At 36.2% G+C, this 18,524-nt stretch overlaps 1 pseudogene; it reads left to right on the top strand.

Annotated features, from left to right (window-relative positions):
* LOC123837465 (calponin-2-like) overlaps positions 1–17,004 on the top strand; it is a 42,319-nt pseudogene extending 25,315 nt beyond the window's left edge.
* The last annotated feature ends 1,520 nt before the right edge of the window (positions 17,005–18,524 follow it).

Below are 18,524 nucleotides of genomic sequence, written 5' to 3'. Positions count from 1 at the left end.
ATTGGAATAGTTTATATTCTTCTCTATCCGTTCTTCTGGACCAGTGCTGTCCAATAGTACTCTCTGAAGATGGAAATATTCATATGATGCCCAATAAGAGAGGCACTAGCCACATAAAGCTACTAAACACTTGAAGTAAATATGTCTAGTGTAATAGAGGAACGGAACTTTACATTTTATTTAATACTAACTAATTTAAATTTAAAATGTGTTTGGTGGCTCCCTTTTGGACAGCACAGTTCTACTCTTTGGGTCCTTGAGGGTAGCAACTTTGTCTTTCATTTCTTTATGACCAGCACCTAAAATAGCACAGTCTGGAATCTGCTGTGGTAACACATCAACCTCAATGTATCAGTATTTTTATATTTCAAAGTATATTTCTTGCTCATCATACATGTCCAGTGTGAATTGGTGGGAACTGTGATCCCTACCATTATTCAAGGTCCCAGGCTAATGGAAATTCCAACACCTTGTAGCTGCATTTGGAATACAAGACCTCTGAGCTTCCCATAGTGTGATCAAGCGTGCATGGAAATTTAAACCCCCTCTTCTATGCTTTGCTAAAAACCTACTGGTTAGGACAAATCACATGGATTCCCTTGAATACCAGTTGGTAGGGAAAAGTGGGGGAATATGTTACTATTAAATGATGACTAATTATCTCAGCCACATAAAGTGTCTGGCACATAATACTCTATGAATGCTGCTTGAATGCTGAATAAGGGAATATTGTGATTGACAGACAGCAGAAGAGCATTGCAGAGAAATGAAAAAGCAATGACACTGAAGTGGGAAAGTAAAAAGAGCCTATTCTGTGAAAATTGGTAAGTATAAGTTTGAGGCAGATAGATAAAAATGGTGGATGCTAGGTCAAGAAGTTTAAAATATACTTGGAAAATAACCACGAATGGATGGTGTGCTCTGGGTCATCAAATCATCAGACCTTTAAAAACATTTTTAAATTAAGCTTGATATTACATTAGAAAGGAAAAGGGTCTTCTTTTTCCAAGACAGCAAAATAGAGAATATGGATGATAATTTAAGAGAAATTTTGAGAGATCCAACAAATGTGTGAGTGAAGATGGAAAACTATGAGTGGCACAACAACTAACATATTGTCCCATATAATATTCCAGACACTGTCTAGACACTTTACATCTATTGATTCATTAAACCCCACAAGAAACATATGTGATATATACTATAAACTCTCCCCAGCTTAGGGATGAGGAAACTAAAGTTTTAACAGAGCAGTTAAGGAATTTACCACAAGTCGTATAGCACGTAAGTGGTGATTTCTTTGGTCTATAAAGCAAGAGGTATGGAATCTGCTAAGAAAAGAATGAGGATTTGCAGAACTGTAGAAAATGCCTGAAGAGTCACCCTAAGGAATACAATAAGTCAGTAAGCCCTCTTAGGTTTAGTAAGAGCTATGTCGTGTCACTCCAATTTTCTACCACGAAATCAGTAATTGGGTAAAGCTATTCAACAAAGATAAAAGGAAATCCTAAGCAAAAATATAGCTGAGGTAACTATTGTTTTGTTCAGCTGGGGTTGATTCCTTGTAGAAATTTCAATGCCCCATCTCTCTGGCTACTTTTTACTTACAACTTAAGTGAGGAGAAACTCCACAGGAGAATGCATCAGAGGTAACAATATATCCAGGCCTTATTTACTTTTGTTGACTAGTTGCTCTAATTGGTTGCTATTTTTAGCAGTGTTGATTTTAAAAAGTTGATGGGGAAAGAAATTGGCTTATTTAGATGTCAAGCCATTTATTTGTATCTTACTTGTCAGTATGTGGGGTTCAGAAACTATTTGTTCACCATTGTCATGCATATTTGGAAGTTGAGGGTGTGTTCCATATATGAAAGTGCATAAATTCTGCTATTTTTAAGATCAAATGTATTTTCCCTTTTAATTATTGCTAATATTTATTCATATCAGTTTTTATAAAAAAACATTTCTGAGGCAAATAAAATGCTAGTTACAGGAAAGATACAGGCCCTTGTTTTGTTGCCATTTTGTTGCTCTACAAAATCAGTGAGGACTCAGGAAAAAAAAAACCGTCTCTGGCAGTGCAAACTCACGGTTGCACATCGATTATTTGCCAGGTGGCTACCGCTGAGAACAAATGACATCTGTAGAAAATCAAATAAGGCAAGGCAACAACTTTGAAAGTGCCATCTGAGTTTTCATTCATTTCCTAATGTCATGCTTTTCAAATTGCATCACGTTCTCATTTCTGCTCTCTGTTGTTACTTTGGAAAGAGAAAGCAAAAATTAAACTACATTTTGAAATGTGACCTCAATTAAGAAAAGAAGTTGTCATTGTCCTTGTGGTAAGCATCACTATTTATCAATGTATTTGATTCTATTTAGGGAGGCACTAAAGAAAGATATGTTCAGGAACATTCAAGGGTCTTTGTTGCTCCCACAGAGAGAGTTCTCTCCCATTTTCTGTAGTCTTCACAATGTCCACGAACCTCATAAATGTATATGCAAATGAAAAAAATGAATACGTGCATTTTTTCTGCAAGAGGAGCTATCATGCTAAGATACTGTTTCTAAAATCAGCTAAGATTACTTGCTATCTTTAAACAAAATTATTTTCTTACTCTTCTATCCCATTTTCCCCTTCCATAAGCAGATTAAGTTCAAGGAAAATGGTTAGTCACAGTGGTCAGTCTCTTTTTAGGAGAACCAACAGAAACCCTTGATTAACTAGGAAAATTCCAGTTACATTCCATCATATCTACCTGATACTTGAGAACCTGGAAAATTACCCAATAGGGCATTAATTATCACAAGGAGACACTGATTTTCAAGACTTGCTTTTAAAAGATTCATGTTCAGAAAAAATCGAAATCATGTTCATAGTTCACATATTTGTGTGTGTTGAGTGGTCTGGGGAGGCAAATCTGGAAGATGGGAAGGAAGAAAGCTGGAAGAAAAAAATATGGGTAGAGGGGGACAGGGAGAGATACAGTTGCATAGTTTTACTAAGGGAAGACAATGTAGAATAAATTTTTACAGAGCGATTAATATATATTTTAATATATTTATTGAGGTATAATTTACATACAAAATCGTCATTCTTTTTAAGGGTACAGTTGATGAGTTTTAACAAATGTGTGTAGTAGTGTAACTACCAACACAATCAAAATATAATACATTTATCTTCATCACCCAAAAAATTTCCCTCATGTCCCTTATCTGCCCATACCCAGGCCCTGGCAAAAATGATTCATTTTTTTTAAGATTTTATTTTTAAGTAATCTGTATACCCAACGTGGTGCTCAAACCTACAATCCCAAGATCAGGAGTCGCATATTCCACTGACTGAGCCAACCAGGTGCCCCAGAAATGATTCACTTTCTGATTTACGATATTGCCTTTTCAAAATGTCATATGAAGGGAACCATACAGTGTCTAGTCCTTTTTGTCTGACTATGTTAAGTGTTAACATAATGCCTTTGCAATTCATCCATGTCATAAGATGTATTAGCAGCCCATTCCTTTTTTCGCTGAGCATTATTCTATTGTATGAATTCTCCACAGCGTGTCGACCCGTTTTTCAGTTGATAGACATCTGAGTTGTTTCCAGTTTGGGTCTATTATGAATACAACTGCTTGAACCATTCACTGAGTACAGGTCTTTTTATGGACATTTGTTTTCACTTCTATGAGGTAAATACATATCTACAATAGAATTCCTGGGTCTCCACTATATGTTTAACTTTATAGGTAACTCTGAAACTCTTTTCCAAAATAGCTTACCATTTTGCATCCCCAGCAGTGATGGTGAGCATCCTAGTATCTTTCCTAACATTTGGTATTGTCCGTTGTTTTTTTTTTTTTTTTTTTAAGCCATTTTAATGGATTTGCAGTGGTAACTTATTAACTGCCATTTTAATCTGCATTTCATATTAAGTAATAATGTTGAGCATCTTTATATTATTTATTGACCTAATTATTTTTTGTGAAGAACCTGCCCAGTTTTTTTGCTTATTTGTCAAATTGTTGTCTTTTTACTATTGAATTGTAAGAGGTTTTTAAAATACACATATTTCAGATACAAGTTCCTTATTCAGTATTTGTTTTACAAATATTTTTTCCTAGACTTCTTAGAAACAATTCAGAAAAAGAAGAAAAAAGGGAAGGAGTTAACTTACTGATTTCCAGGTTTGCTATAAAGCTATAATAATCAAAAGGGTATGACATTGGTATAAGGTTGAACATATAGAACAATGGAACTAACTAGGAACTATTATAAATTTACACTTATAAAACAACTTTACATACGTCATCTTTTATCTAATTTAACCCTCAATTTTTCTTTTCACAGCAGGAGTATATTATACATCTTTGTAATTCTTCAACCATCAAAATGAACAAAATTTCCATAGGTTGTGTTTCATTGTCTCATAAGATAAACTTTTTTTTTGAGTATTTTTATTTTCCTTTTATTGTGAAACTTCCACTTAGCCATAATGCACGTTCCCCTTCTGACTTGTTGTAACAGACGTCATATATTGTTAGGCTTCTATAAATTTCTTATTCTAAAGAGGCTTTATCTCCAAGACTGTGTCCCTTTTTAACCTAACTATAATTGTTCTACAGTCCATAAAGCTATAATTGTTCTACAGTCCACATAATATTATCTTAGAGTTCTTGGTGAAGTACATTCAAGGCTCTTCAACCTCATACTCAGGAAGAGAAATTGGGCAGAACTTTCACTGTACCCAGGTAAGCCTAAACAAATATCTGTTTTAACCCTCCTCTTAAATTTTCCTTCCTAAAGTAGTCTAAGAAGTACAGGAATTCAATCGGGGGTGGGGGGAAATTCCAGCCATAAATTTCCCCTTTGTGATTCCTTCCTATTGGACACAAGATCTCTTGTTATAATCCTGGAAATGCCTACCATCTAAAATGAAGCCAGGTCTGTTTAAGGAAAGCTCTCTGGTTTGCAGGTCCTCCTGCCTCTAGCAAAAACAAAAGACATTCCTCCTTAGTCAATCTTCGCTGACAAGGGCTCTGCACTAGGATTTGAGACTAGAACCTCACTCGAGTACTTCACTTGGGCAGGTGGTGTCCAAATTTTCCCAGAAACTTAACCAGAAATAAACTCCTATGTTAACAAATTCCACATAATCCCCTAGCACTGTCTTCATACCTATAATATTTATAGCCTTGGGAAATTGAAATAGTGTTAGAGAAAGAACCCTGAGGACTTTGAGTGCACAGAGGGCCTGGCAAATTGTGGGGTTCTCAGTCAAGAGTGAGGGCTTGGGGCGCCTGGGTGGCTCAGTCCTTAAGCGTCTGCCTTCAACTCAGGTCATGGTCCCAGGTTTCTGGGATCGAGCCCCGCATCGGGCTCACTGCTCCGCGGGAAGCCTGCTTCTCCCTCTCCCACTCCCCCTGCTTGTGTTCCCTCTCTCACTATGTCTCTCTCTGTCAAATAAATAAATAAAATCTTAAATTAAAAAAAAAAGAGTGAGGGCTCAAGTAGCAACTGAAAAGGCAAGCGGAGGAGCTATTTATGGCCTCTCTTTACCACTTGACTCTAGCCAAAGGCAACGCAGCTGCAACACAGATTTTGTAGAAAAATTCAATGAAGCAGTGGCATAAGACAAAAGAAATATTGTTTCAGTAATAAAATTCTTCACTAACTGATAAAGTTGTCTCTAGCTTTTCTGTGAATCCTGGTGAAACCAAGGTGTATTGAAAAATGCATTACTTCTAGCTTTCTCACCCTACTTTTCCCATCCGTACTCATTTTTCAATCAGGCAATCACTTCATTCATCCACTCAGTATACATTTATTGAGTTCCAGGTACAATTTTTTGCCTCTGAAATACTGAAATTAGAAGAAACTCCCTCAAGGTGTTCACAATTGCTTTAGAGACAAGTGGACAGAAAGACCTGGTCTAGTGTGAAAATGAATAGCATGGAGTGTTTGGGGAGTGCAGAGGAGAGATTGAATTACAGACACAAAAACCTACATCCAATAGTGCAAATTCCTATGTTGGAACTCAAGACGCAACTTTTCAAGACAGTCTTTGTTCAACCCTATCTTCTAAGAAGAGCCCTTAGTCATGTATTTGGGAAACCCAGTTTTTGTGGACTTCAAATTTTGGAAGGTGGTGATGGGACAGTAAGAACTCTCCTGGCTACCTCTTGCAGAATTTAGGAATATTATTATATACAGGGTTTGCAATTACTATCTCCGGTGCCCTTATATTAAGACTGGACGAAATTATAAAACCCACAAAACTCTGTCTCCTAAGAAATAAATAATTTCAAGAATGAGAAGAACTAAAAGAAGCCGTGAATCTCTACATGTTTCACAAAAAAGTATATTCAAAATAATTTTAATTTTATTATTAAAAGTAAAATGTATACAATATAATGGAGCATTTGCTCTGGACTATTTCACCAAGTTGCTTAAATTTAGATATTAATTGTGAATAAGGTTATTAATAATGACCTAAGGTATCTCTTGGTGATGAAAAAATATATTTGAAATTAGGCAATACCTTAATCATATTTAAAAAGTTCTTTCTTACTGATTAAATCAATGTAGATTAAGAGGGATATTACTCTTAATGTGCTTTCCATGAATATGAAAAGATCCTAGAAATACAAGACATTCATAAAAATTAGTAAATGTTCTGAGGATCTAGTCAATAATACCCATCCCCAATTTAATCAAAGATTCTAAGATTTGTTTTTTTTAATAACTTGAATGTTTAGAAATGGAAAGTTCTATACAACCAAATTTTTACTTTCAGAACCCTGACTTTTAATCTCCATTATTATTTATATATTTTTATTTCACAATAAAAAATTTGGCTTTGAACTATGCTAATTTCTGAACTGAATCTTTCACATGACAATTTATACTATAAGATGCTACCAAATAATATTCACAAATCACATATTTAATCTAGGATTAAGTCTGTTTTAATCAAAAGCATAAATATCTCCTGTTCTCAAAAGATCCAAGTCCCATTTTCTTAAACTTGCTTCCCAGGTCTTCATGATTTGGATCCAAACCCCTTTAAGAGCTCTGTCTCTTATGAATACTTCGTGTACTACACTCTCCAGAAAAATAGAACATCTTATTATTCCCAAGTATAGTATGAATTTTCTTCCCCTGTGCTCTTGACTTTGTCTTTTCTTAAGTATTTTATCAACACCCGTCTATTAAAATCCTACAAGTTTTTTAATCTAAAAAAATGTTTTTACTTTTCAATGATTGCATAAGTATCTTTAGACAGGAATCATTTTATAAAATACTCTTACTATGCTCATTTTAATACATGGTTTAATATTCTAAGTAGTTTGTGGATCAGTGAAAGAAGAAAATGTTTTTTTCAAACATAGGAATTTAATTTGAAATTTGCTACCATTTAGCAGATCAGTTAAGAATGTGTTCTGGAGTAAAAGTAAATGGGTTTGTATTTTGGGTCCATCACTTTCTAACTGTCTTTGGAAAGTTATTTTTCTGTGCTCCAGTTGTCCATTTTGAAATGGGTTTAACACCAATCCAGACCTCATAGGGTTGGTGTAAAAATTAAATTAATGAGTGCAGTTAGCATGCTTAGTAGAGTGTCAGCATATTTTAAACAATGAATAAAACTTAATGAATGATTAAGTGGAAGATAAAATACTTGTAAATAAGTTTTCCTGAGCATGTTCTACTTTTAGGTATATATGGGGCCTTTGCTTAAATTATTTTCTGTTAGTCAAAACCATTATCACATTATCAACCCAATTTGACTAAGAATCAGATTTTTAAGTCTCCCTTACAGCCTGCCAGCCATGAACTCGAGCAGTTAACAAGGGGCCCTCCAAATGGGCTCTTGGTGGAGGTCAAGAACTGGCTCCTGTCCAAATGTGATCCTCAGAAGGAGGTGGAGCTCCAAAGCTAGGTAGAGGGACTCACAGGCCTCAGTATCAGGCCCGACTTCCAGAAGGTTCTGAAAGATAGAATTATCTTGTGCACACTCATGAATAAGCTGCAGCCGGGCTCAGTCCCCAAGATCAACCGCTCCATGCAGAACTGGCATCAGCTGGAAGACCTGTCCACCTTCATCAAGGCCATGGTCAACTACAGCATGGACTCCATGGACCTATGGTGTCTTTTCTTGCCCTGACCGCGAAGACCAAGACAAAGGGGCTGCAGCGCGGCTTGAAGATCGACGTCAAATACAGAAGCAAGAACACAACTTCGATGATGCCACCATGCAGGCGGGCCAGTGCTCACTGGGCTCCAGATGGGCACCAACACATGTGCCAGCCAGTTGAGCATGATGATTTATGGCACAAGAAGGCGTCTATATGACCCCAAGAACCATGTCCTGCTACCCATGGACCACTCAACCATCGGCCTCCAGATAGTCACGAACAAGAGTGCCAGGCAGATGGGCATGACGGCACATCTACGATACCAAGCTGGGGACTGACAAGTGTGACAACTCCTCGTGTCCCTGCAGATGGGCTACACACAGGGAGCCAACCACAATGGCCAGGTCTTTGGCTTGGGCCGGCAGATGTATGACCCCAAGTACTGCCCTCAAGGCCCAGTGGCAGATGGGGCTTCAGTGGCTGCAGGTGACTGCCCAGGCCTGGGGAAGGCCCCAGAGTGCACCCCCTACCACTAGGAGGAGGCACACTACTAGGCACCTGAGCCGGGTGTCTCCCCACTTCACCCTGTGTGCTTTTTGGGTTCTGTTTTTGTCTTGTTTTTCTCCTTTTCTCCTTGTCTGAGTGGTGCCAGTTGAGGGTCTGTGAGGAAGGGCTAAAGGCACATGCAGAAGCGTGTGGTGCGGGGGTTCCCGCCAGGGCACATCCAGGCAGCAAATTTCCCAGCAGGATTAGGGCTGAGCCGTAGGGGTTTGGGGGAAGAAACCTGGGCAGGGAGGGAACGGACCCCAAATGGTTTCCGGTTGCTTCTCCCTCTCTTCCATTTTCTCTGCCGATCAGTTTGTGGTTTCTGTACCCACAGAAGTTTCAGGAAGTTTTAATGAAAGAAAAATAATTCTTTGCAGGAGAGTGGTAGGTGGATGCTAGAAGGGGATGCTGGGAAGGAAGTAGGTCCCCTGCAAGAGGGCCAGGCCACAGTCCAGAAATCTTTTAGGTCTTGGGAGGAACTGGATTTTGCCAGCACTCTCAGACCACCCCCTGCAAGGGCCTAGTGGAGAAACTGAGGCCCAGATAGGACAACAGAGTTCTAAGTGGTTGAGGCAAAGCCACCCCCTTTCCCGTATGTGTCCTCATTCCTCTGCCAAGTACTGCACAAGGATCCCCACCCGGAGGTCCTCCCTGGGGACTGGCCCCCATCCAGGAGTCCTGGGACCAAGAGATAATGTGAAATGTCAACTGTGGACCAAAGGCAATAAAAACCTCCTTAGGAAGGGAAAACCAAAAGGCTCCCTTGCAAAGTCCTCTATAATAATTACTTGAGCTATGAATTTTGAACCCATTTCAACAGTTTGATTCCTAATTACTGCTCTAAAATAAGCTCTGTATATGGTCCTGTATAAATGGTTTCCAGGTTTTCACTCTATTTCTACTTCCCTACCCCATCCATCACTCCTGCCAAAATTGTCTCTTATGACGCAGGAGTGAGCATTTGTGGGATTTCTGCAGGTGAAGCACAATGATAATCCCTTGGATTACTCAAAAACCTGTGGATATTAGGCTTTTCCCAATTGACCAGAAAATTCTATTAATGTAAAGCAATAACATAAAGGTTAAAAGAAAAAATAGTAAGCCCACATATATACACACACAAAAACTAAACAAGAATACTTATGAAACATTTAATATTAACATTAATACAAATTAATAACACAGAAACTTGGAGCAAGATATGAAATCCTTCTCAAAGCAGGTATAAATCAGTTACTCAACACAATGTCTTGCTTTCTTAATCTTACTCATTTTCTAAATGCTGTAACTTAACTTCTAATTTTTTTTTAAATGGTACATTTGTCTTATAAGAGACTTTTTGTAAGCCTCCATCCATTTTTCATGCATCTATACATTAATGAGGATTATAGTATCCATGGCAAAGACTAGATTTCTTATGGTGAATTACAAATAAATATATGTGGGATAAGCTTTAAAATTTAATCAAATATTTGTGACCTCTGTCCTCAGAACAGAAGTTATAATATAATGACAGGTTACCGCAGTTCACTGCAACTTGAATAATCAAGATATCTGATTTATCATAGTGGATTTCTGCTTAATTAATATTAAAATATCAGTAGTTTCAGAATAAGATGGTATTTCAAGTAAGGATACACTCATAGTCTATGGTCTGAAACATCTTGTTGAAACCTCTTGTCTCTAGTTAGGAATGATGCAGAGATGGCTAAAATGAGCAAGCAGATTTGCAAAGCATGAACATAGTCACATAATGATGAATTTTCTCTCTTCTAATTGTAGAAAAGTCCATATCTTTGGTTAGTATAGAATTCAAAATATCACCTCTATATCCTGGATTTGTTTATATCCACATATCTTCATCTTCAAATATTTTCCATGTAGGTCAATGAGAATTTTTTCTTTCCTTTCTGTTTTTTTTTCTTTTTTTCTTTTTCTTTTATTTTTGCATGTGTATGTTTGTATGTATACAGAAGGCATGACATTGCCCATATTTAAGCCAAGTCAATGAAAATATTCATAAAAAGCATGAAATTGGCAACTTGAATAAATTTTTTTTAAATGAGGAGTATTTGGGCTGGGTTACTGTACCTTTTTATTCAGTGACCTTCTATATATCATATCATATATGACATCGTCATAAGTAAATGTACTGACCCTCTACTCAGAGATTGGTTTCTGGTTACTTGCACATTCAGTTATATTCCAAAGGATGACAGAATATTCTTCATTAAATAATACTCTCCAAGATAGATATCATGTCTAGGCAAATGTGCATTTGAAAATGCTGTAGTGTTAATGATTTCTTTTGAGAATGAGTAATTAGGTGTCACCATTTTGGCCAGAAAGATAATTTTGCTTTTCACTTCTAGGCAGAATGCTAAGATACTGATTCATATCAGCTTATTAAATTCCACAGTAGAAAATGTACCTTGCATTTTCAGAGAGAAGGAAGTTTCCTGTCTTCAAATGAGACTTCACACTTCCCTTCCAAATTAGATTTTAACTTACAGTTGTGTTAAAGTTTTCCTAACAAAAATCATTTAATTTTTCATTTTTTCTACTTTCTCAATTATTTTGCACTGAGATTTCTTGAAAGGCATCAAAAGATTGAACATGGGACCGCATATATTAGCAAGATCAGCTTACCTCTCTGGTAGGGATAGGCTGTCAGGAAGATCTTAGACTGTATACAGTGAAGTATGTGTGTATGTGTGGGTTTGCACGCGCTCTCGTGCACATGAACACAGACATACACCTGTTTTTTTAACTGACTAATATTTGCCAAAAGTCACCAAAATATTTAACTGCAGGTTACAAATCCAGCTGAAATACAAAGTATCCTTATTCCAATTGAGAGTTATATTTTGAAGAATAAAGAAAAACATCCAGCATTTCCTCAAATTATTAATAAAACAAAACAACATCATATAAAGCATTTTAAGCAAATAGCACACAGATCAAAATATGAATAAATTAATTTATAAGCTTGTGTCATGCTTAATATTAGGAGACATTTGGGGAAAAAAACATTGTTACTAAAAAAATAAAAGTTAAACAAGGTAACAAAGCAAAAAATAACAATCTAATGTTCCTTGAATGCCCAAGGGTGGGTCATGATCAGCTTACATGCTATGTATTTGAGATGGTCTAGTGGATTGCTAGGAGGCTTTTCTCTTTGTCATTTCCAACAAAGAATAAATTCCACAGACAGTGTCATCAATATCACTACTAAAAACTTCCCCTATCAGCAATCTGATCTTGTTGCTATTGCTACTGCAATTTACCTTTTATGCCTCATTACTTTATTTAGAAAATGAACACATGCAGTTGAACCTTTGGAGAAAGGGACTGTCATTTTCAAGTTAGTAAGAGCTGGTAAATGTATCTCAAACCTGAGAAAGATGGACTATGAAAGTTGAGAGTAAAGCTGGGCATGGGCTGAGACTCTGAGAGGAGAGTCACACCACTGGAATGGAAGTAGTTAAGGAAGGAACTGAGAGCTCCATTCAGCTCAGATTTTAAAGGCACATTTTAAAAGATTTTTTTAAAGTAAGGCTGAATTGAAGACTTGTAGAGTGTTAAATATTTCTTAAACTAGGCAGATTAAACTAGTGGTGAAATACATGAATTCTGGAGTTAATTCCCTGGGTTGGCATCTTAGCTTTGCCTTTTGCTACTTTGTCTTAAGCAAGTAAGCAAACTCTTGAGTCTAGTTTGCTGATCTTCAAATCAGGGCTAATATTAGAGCTTTTCCTTTGTATTATTGTGAAGATATAGGAGAAGTAAACACAGTCTGGCAAACAGTGCACAATAAATGTTACTACAATTTTTAAAAATATATTTTAACTTTTTGTTATTTTTAAAGGGTTGTAGCTAAGTTAATTTTGCCAAAGGAAAATTGTACCAGACAAGGAAGACTTTTTGCAAGACTGTTGCAATAGGGGAGAGATATTTAATTAAGTTCTGAAACATAAGGCAGACAGTGTTTAAGAGCTGGGTGAACAAGTGGAACAGTACTAACCAGTGTTAAGCAGGGAGTTTGGTCAGTGTGATTTGGCCATCTGTGTTTTATTCTCCCCACTAAGACTAGAAAATAGGGGTACTATCTTTCTTAATGATTAAATTTCAAAGGGATGGCTCCCCGGGTCCTTGAGAAAGATATTCCTGGGTTGTAAAACTGGCAAGAAGCTTGGATACGATTTACATCTCAAAGGGACAAAGGAAGAATTTACAGTTGCAAGTTTTCTAAGGTAAAAACTCTAAGAAAAGGGAGGTCAGGGGCCAAGAGTCAAGAAGAAAACTGTCTAGGGCACCTGGGTGGCTCAGATGGTTAAGCGTCTGCCTTCGGCTCAGGTCATGATCTCAGGGTCCTGGGATCGAGTCCCGCATTGGGTTCCCTGCTCAGTGCAGAGCCTGCTTCTCCCTCTCCCTCTGCCACTCCCTCTGCTTGTGCTCTTCTGTCTATCTCTCTGTCAAATAAATAAATAAAATCTTAAAAAAAAAAAAAAAGGAAGAAAACTGTCTAAAGTTTAGTCAGGCTGAGAACATTAAGGTCATTTTGGTCAATAGTAACTAGTGATTAAATGACAAAGTACCACTTTTCAATCTCATATTTTGTACCTTTTTCTTTCTCAGGAATAATGACATACTACCATTTTCAGTCTGAGGAAACATTATTCAGATGGAATTGAATCCCAAGCTGAGTGCAGAATTTTAGGTCTGCCCCTAGCTGTTCTAAATGAAATGTAAGTTTTCTAGTTTGGGGAATTTGAATCCCAGGACACTGAAAAAATTGCATGGAAAGTTATTATCACCTACTGCAATATTTTTGTAATTATGTGGAATGTGAAGATTAGAGATTTAAAAAGAAGAGTCATGTCTTTCAGGAAGGTAGAGAAGTTAGATCCAAGACTAGTGATATTTAACCAGGGATATATTTATATTTAACCAGGGGAAAACTCAAGAATTAATTTTCTAATATCACTGTGTGTGTGTGTGTGTGTGTATACTTGGAGTGGAGATAACTGGTAAACCCTAGATCAGTTCATAAATTGCTGAGACTTATATAGATAAAAACCTGATAGATGAGAGGAATCATCCAGGGATCTCAAACTCAAATGCTTTTAGGGGCCACACTAGAAACGTAAAAGGTGAAGCTGTAACCAGTAAATCAATATGGAGTACAGAGACCAATGGAAAGTTGAGAATGCATGTCCCTCCTAAAGTCACTGATTTCCTTTTTAATCTTTGAGGTCCAAAAACTATATGTCAATTATGAATTCCAACTATGTCTATAAGTTTGGCATCCCTGATTATAATCTGGATTTTGTCAAGGATTTTACCAATGTCTATCAAAATATTATGTGGCCATCAGTGGAGAAATTCAGACTTGGAATAAAGTTAGGAGAATTCATAATTGGTGGAATACTGCATCAAAAAAGATTACTGAATAGTAAAGCATATCTGATTATATGTCCAGAAGTGCCTCTTCAAAAATCTTAATCATTTGGAAGACATCATTTCTGAAGAAACATCAAACAATTTGGGTAGGATAAAATGATCATATCAAGTTTAAATGATGGAGTAAGCCTAAGAAGAAATTGGGATAAAAATGGAGTCCTGATATTGGGTCTAAAAATGAACTGACAAGTACAAAATTAGAAGCTACAGTTTGGCTGTACAGTTTGGCTACAGTATGGAAAACCAGGAATGAGGATTCATAGTTGCTGGTAAGCTTGATAAAAATCAATAGTATAGGCTGTTATCTCAAATGTAAGTAGTCATCCTTACACAATTGTATAAGCATAAGTAACAAAACAAAAATCAACTTACTAATTACTTGTGAAAGAAGAACACTGACCTTGGAATCATAATTATGTATGAATATCAATTCTGCTACTTCCATTAATCAAATAGCTTAATCAAATGTGAAATGGGAATAAAACATATCACTAACTTTTTGTGATTAGTAAATGACATAAAACCCAGAGCATATGTTACTCTGTCCCTGACATATCACTGAGTTTCAATAAATTAGTTTTTTTCACAGAGAAATTATATATTATAATCCCCACATTAGATAATTGAGGCTGAAGGAGGTACCCAAAATTTTAGATCTACTAATTAGAATAGCCAGAACTAGAACTTGGATCTCAAACTCCTGGCTTCTGTTCCTTCCACATCACCATACATTTTCACTCATGAGGAAAAATAAAGTAAATAAAAAGGAATGAAGCTGATCGAAGAGGTAAAAAATACACTTTGTTACTAGCATAGATCACTAAGTCAATCCTTCTCTATTGAGGAGAATTAGTATCAGCAGAAACCATTGTTTAAAGAATGACTTTCATCTGAAAAATAAATCACAAAAATCATGATTTCTCCTCTGCCAGGTATCTCTTTTTCTTCGTGTGTATTTCACTGTTTATAACTGCAAAATATCATTAAATTGAAAACTGAACCAGCAAATTCCTTTTAATCCTCATTTCCCTTGTTGCTTCACTGATTTACAACAATCTTGGGCATCAATCTGCCTTCCAAAGTAATCCTGTCATAGCTAAAGGATTACATTCTTTTCTATTGAAAAAATTTTAATGCCACTGTGCTAGTTATAGAAGTAAGAACAAGAATAAATGTAATACGGTCCTTACTGTCATTATAAATTCAGTAAAGGTTAGAAAAACAGTTAAGTACATAAATGGATGGGAGAGAGAGATGATAGAAGATTAGATAGAAAGATAGAGATAGATGATAGATAGATAGATGATAGCTAGCTAGCTAGCTAGATAGGTAGATAGATGATAGATAGATATAGAGAGAACCATAAGAAAATAGGGGAGAATTAAAGTTACTTGGACTAACTATGAAAATGGTTGGAAATAATGTTCCAAACTTTAACACTAACAAGATAGTATGCACAACATTTTTATCTTATTCCTGTGACTCAGAGAGTGGTAATATGTCTTAGAATATTTGATGCCAAGAAATAGCCTTGTGTCATCAAGTGTAAAGTATTAATATCACATAAGGTGAAATCAGGTATTCTACAAGGTAGCACAATGGAATGAATATGGACTTTAGAGGAAAACAATCCAAGATATTAGTCTTGCTGATGGCACTCATGGGTCATGAGAACCAGAAAAAAGTATGTAATTCTCTATCCTCATTGTCTTTATTTATAAAACAGACATGATGTCTATTATATAGGTTATTAGGAAGGTTAACTGAGATATTTGTAATGTACTGTGCCCGGCATAAAAATATATATGCTCTACTTTCCTGATCCACATTTTCTATTGTCTCAATGGCTATCATTTTGGGGGGACATGTTGAGTTCAGATTTTATAACAGTACAAGTTTTTAAATATAATTCATATCAAATTTCATTTTAATTAATAGTATCTTATAAAAGGTCATAGAGGAATTCTTTTTGTTGGTTCCATGTACTTACTTTGTTATATATGGAGTCCCTTGGCAGAGTTTATTTTATAATAAATGAGCTCTTTATCAGTGCTTGTGTCACTGAATCCATAAAGGCCCATATTAAATTTCAGGTAGTATACTCTTATAAGAATTTCAAATTAGAGCCAACTTGTGGGACTACTGTTTTGCCAGAATTAAAGTTACTGTATATTCACACTTTTTGTTCTAAGATTTATATAGAAATGACACAGAATTATTCCATTAATTGCTATATAATTTTTCAATTTTCCATTTCTTTAAAGCCATAAAAAAAAACTTTAAAAATCCAGGGAAAATTAAGTAAAAAATAAAAAGGAGATATGCTCATACCCACCACATCCAAGTTAAATTCTTGCCTCTGGAAGTCATGTCTCAGTGGCATTTGTAGGACAGAAGCTTTCAATATTCATGATATTCATTTGACAAAATGAATTAAAAAGAAGATAAAATGAAGATACGTTATAAGCCTGGAGGCCTTCTGAATGGTGAGACTGCAATCAACTAAATGACTAGTCAAAGAGAAGACAAAGGGAAAAGGAAAGCCTGGTTTACAGCTTGTACTATGTGTTTCCTCTAAGTCTGGCAATAAAGTGAGAATATTGCTTCTGTGCTCATTAATTATTCATCACTAGCTCTTCGAACTTCTGAACACTTTCTGTGGCAGGAACTACAATACACAGGGAGTTATTCCTCAAACGCAGATGTTTGCACATCCCCTTTAAGGCTGTAAACACGAATGCCTTCTGTCCAACAGGAATCAGCTGAGCTCCGATTTATTAAAGGTAGTGAATTCCTCCATATACTGAAAACAGCAAAAAATATCAGGTCTGCTAAATTAGTAGGGATAAAATATATATATCACCACTTGTGGAAAAAGGTACAAAGATACTATAGGGAGGGTGGACAATGTAAAAATGTGTTTGTCTATTGCGGAAATGAAATAAAGACAGATAAAAGAAAACAACATGGATGGAACTAGAGGGTATTATGCTAAGCGAAATAAGTCAATCAGAGAAAGACAAGTATCATATGATCTCACTGATATGAAGAATTTGAGAGATAAGACAGCAGAGCACAGGGGAAGGGAGGGAAAAATGAAACAAGATGAAACTGGAGAGGGAGACAAACCGTAAGAGACTCTTAATCTCAGGAAACAAACTGAGGGTTGCTGGAGTGGTGCGGGGTGGGAGGGATGGGGTGGCTGGGTGATGGACATCGGGGAGGGTATGTGCTATGGTGAGCGCTGTGAATTGTGTAAGACTGATGAATCACAGACCTGTACCCCTGAAACAAATAATACATTATGTGTTAATAAAAAAATAAATTAAAAATAAAACTAAAAAAAAATGTATCCTCGTACTTATATTGCAATGTAACTCAAACTACTACTCCTTTGACTTATTACATTAGACTGATTTCCACCAATTACACAGTCAGAGTTAAAACAAAAATCCTCTGTACCAAGAGTTAAAAGACAGATTCTCTAAGAGAATTTTGTTTTCTTAATAATGAAAGATTCCTGAATGCAATGTACAGTTACCAGCATAATAGCAATTGCCTCTTTTCTCTTTCCTTCAAAATTTCTCCATAACTCTTTACTTTCTTCCTCAATACTTGCATCTTTTCATCACTCCTTCTCCTACTGCCAATTGCCTTTGCCCCCAGATCTTTACTAAAACTACCCTCTAAAATAATGATTTTCTAATTTACTGCACATAAAAAGTATAGAGGAAGCTTGTTAAAATGCAGATTCTTGGGGTCTATCTTGACAAATTCCAATTAAGAAGGTGGAAATTGGGGGCAAAGGTAGTGAGGAAGAATTAGGATTCAGCGTTTTAAATCTAGGTTACCAATGTTCCAGATAAAATTAACTACAACTTTTCGCAAAATCTACTTTGGTTTTACATTTTTAAATTTATTTATTTGAGAGAGAGTGCATGGGGAGGTGCTTGCAAGCAAGGGCAGGGGCAGTGGGAGAGGGAGAGAAGCAGACTCCCTGATGAGCATAGAGCCCAATGTGGGGTTGATCCCACAACCCTGAGATCATGACCTAAACTGAAATCAAGAGTCAGACACTTAACTGACTGAGGCACTCAGGCGCCCCTGGTTTTAAGCTCTTTAAATAAAGTAATACACCCTTCATTTTTTAAAAATTCAAACAATATAGAGGTATACAAAATAAACTGAAAACTCTCTTCCCACATTTTCCCACTCTTATAACCTAAAGTTAATCCATGTTAACATTTGGATGAGTATCCTTATGTATACATTATTTTAGTGCATATGATTTCATTTATATAAAATATGAGGAAGTTATATAGCTAGCCACATTTCTAGCATTGCTGGTTAACTTTTATAGATATTCAATTAATCACTTTGAC

The sequence above is a fragment of the Mirounga angustirostris genome, unplaced genomic scaffold (genome assembly GCF_029215605.1).
Source record: "Mirounga angustirostris isolate CCGP_5_RB_7025 unplaced genomic scaffold, mMirAng1.0.hap1 SCAF_5, whole genome shotgun sequence".
NCBI lineage: Eukaryota > Metazoa > Chordata > Mammalia > Carnivora > Phocidae > Mirounga > Mirounga angustirostris.
The sequence above is the reverse complement of the archived record's forward strand: the minus strand, read 5'-3'. Positions and strand labels throughout refer to the sequence as shown.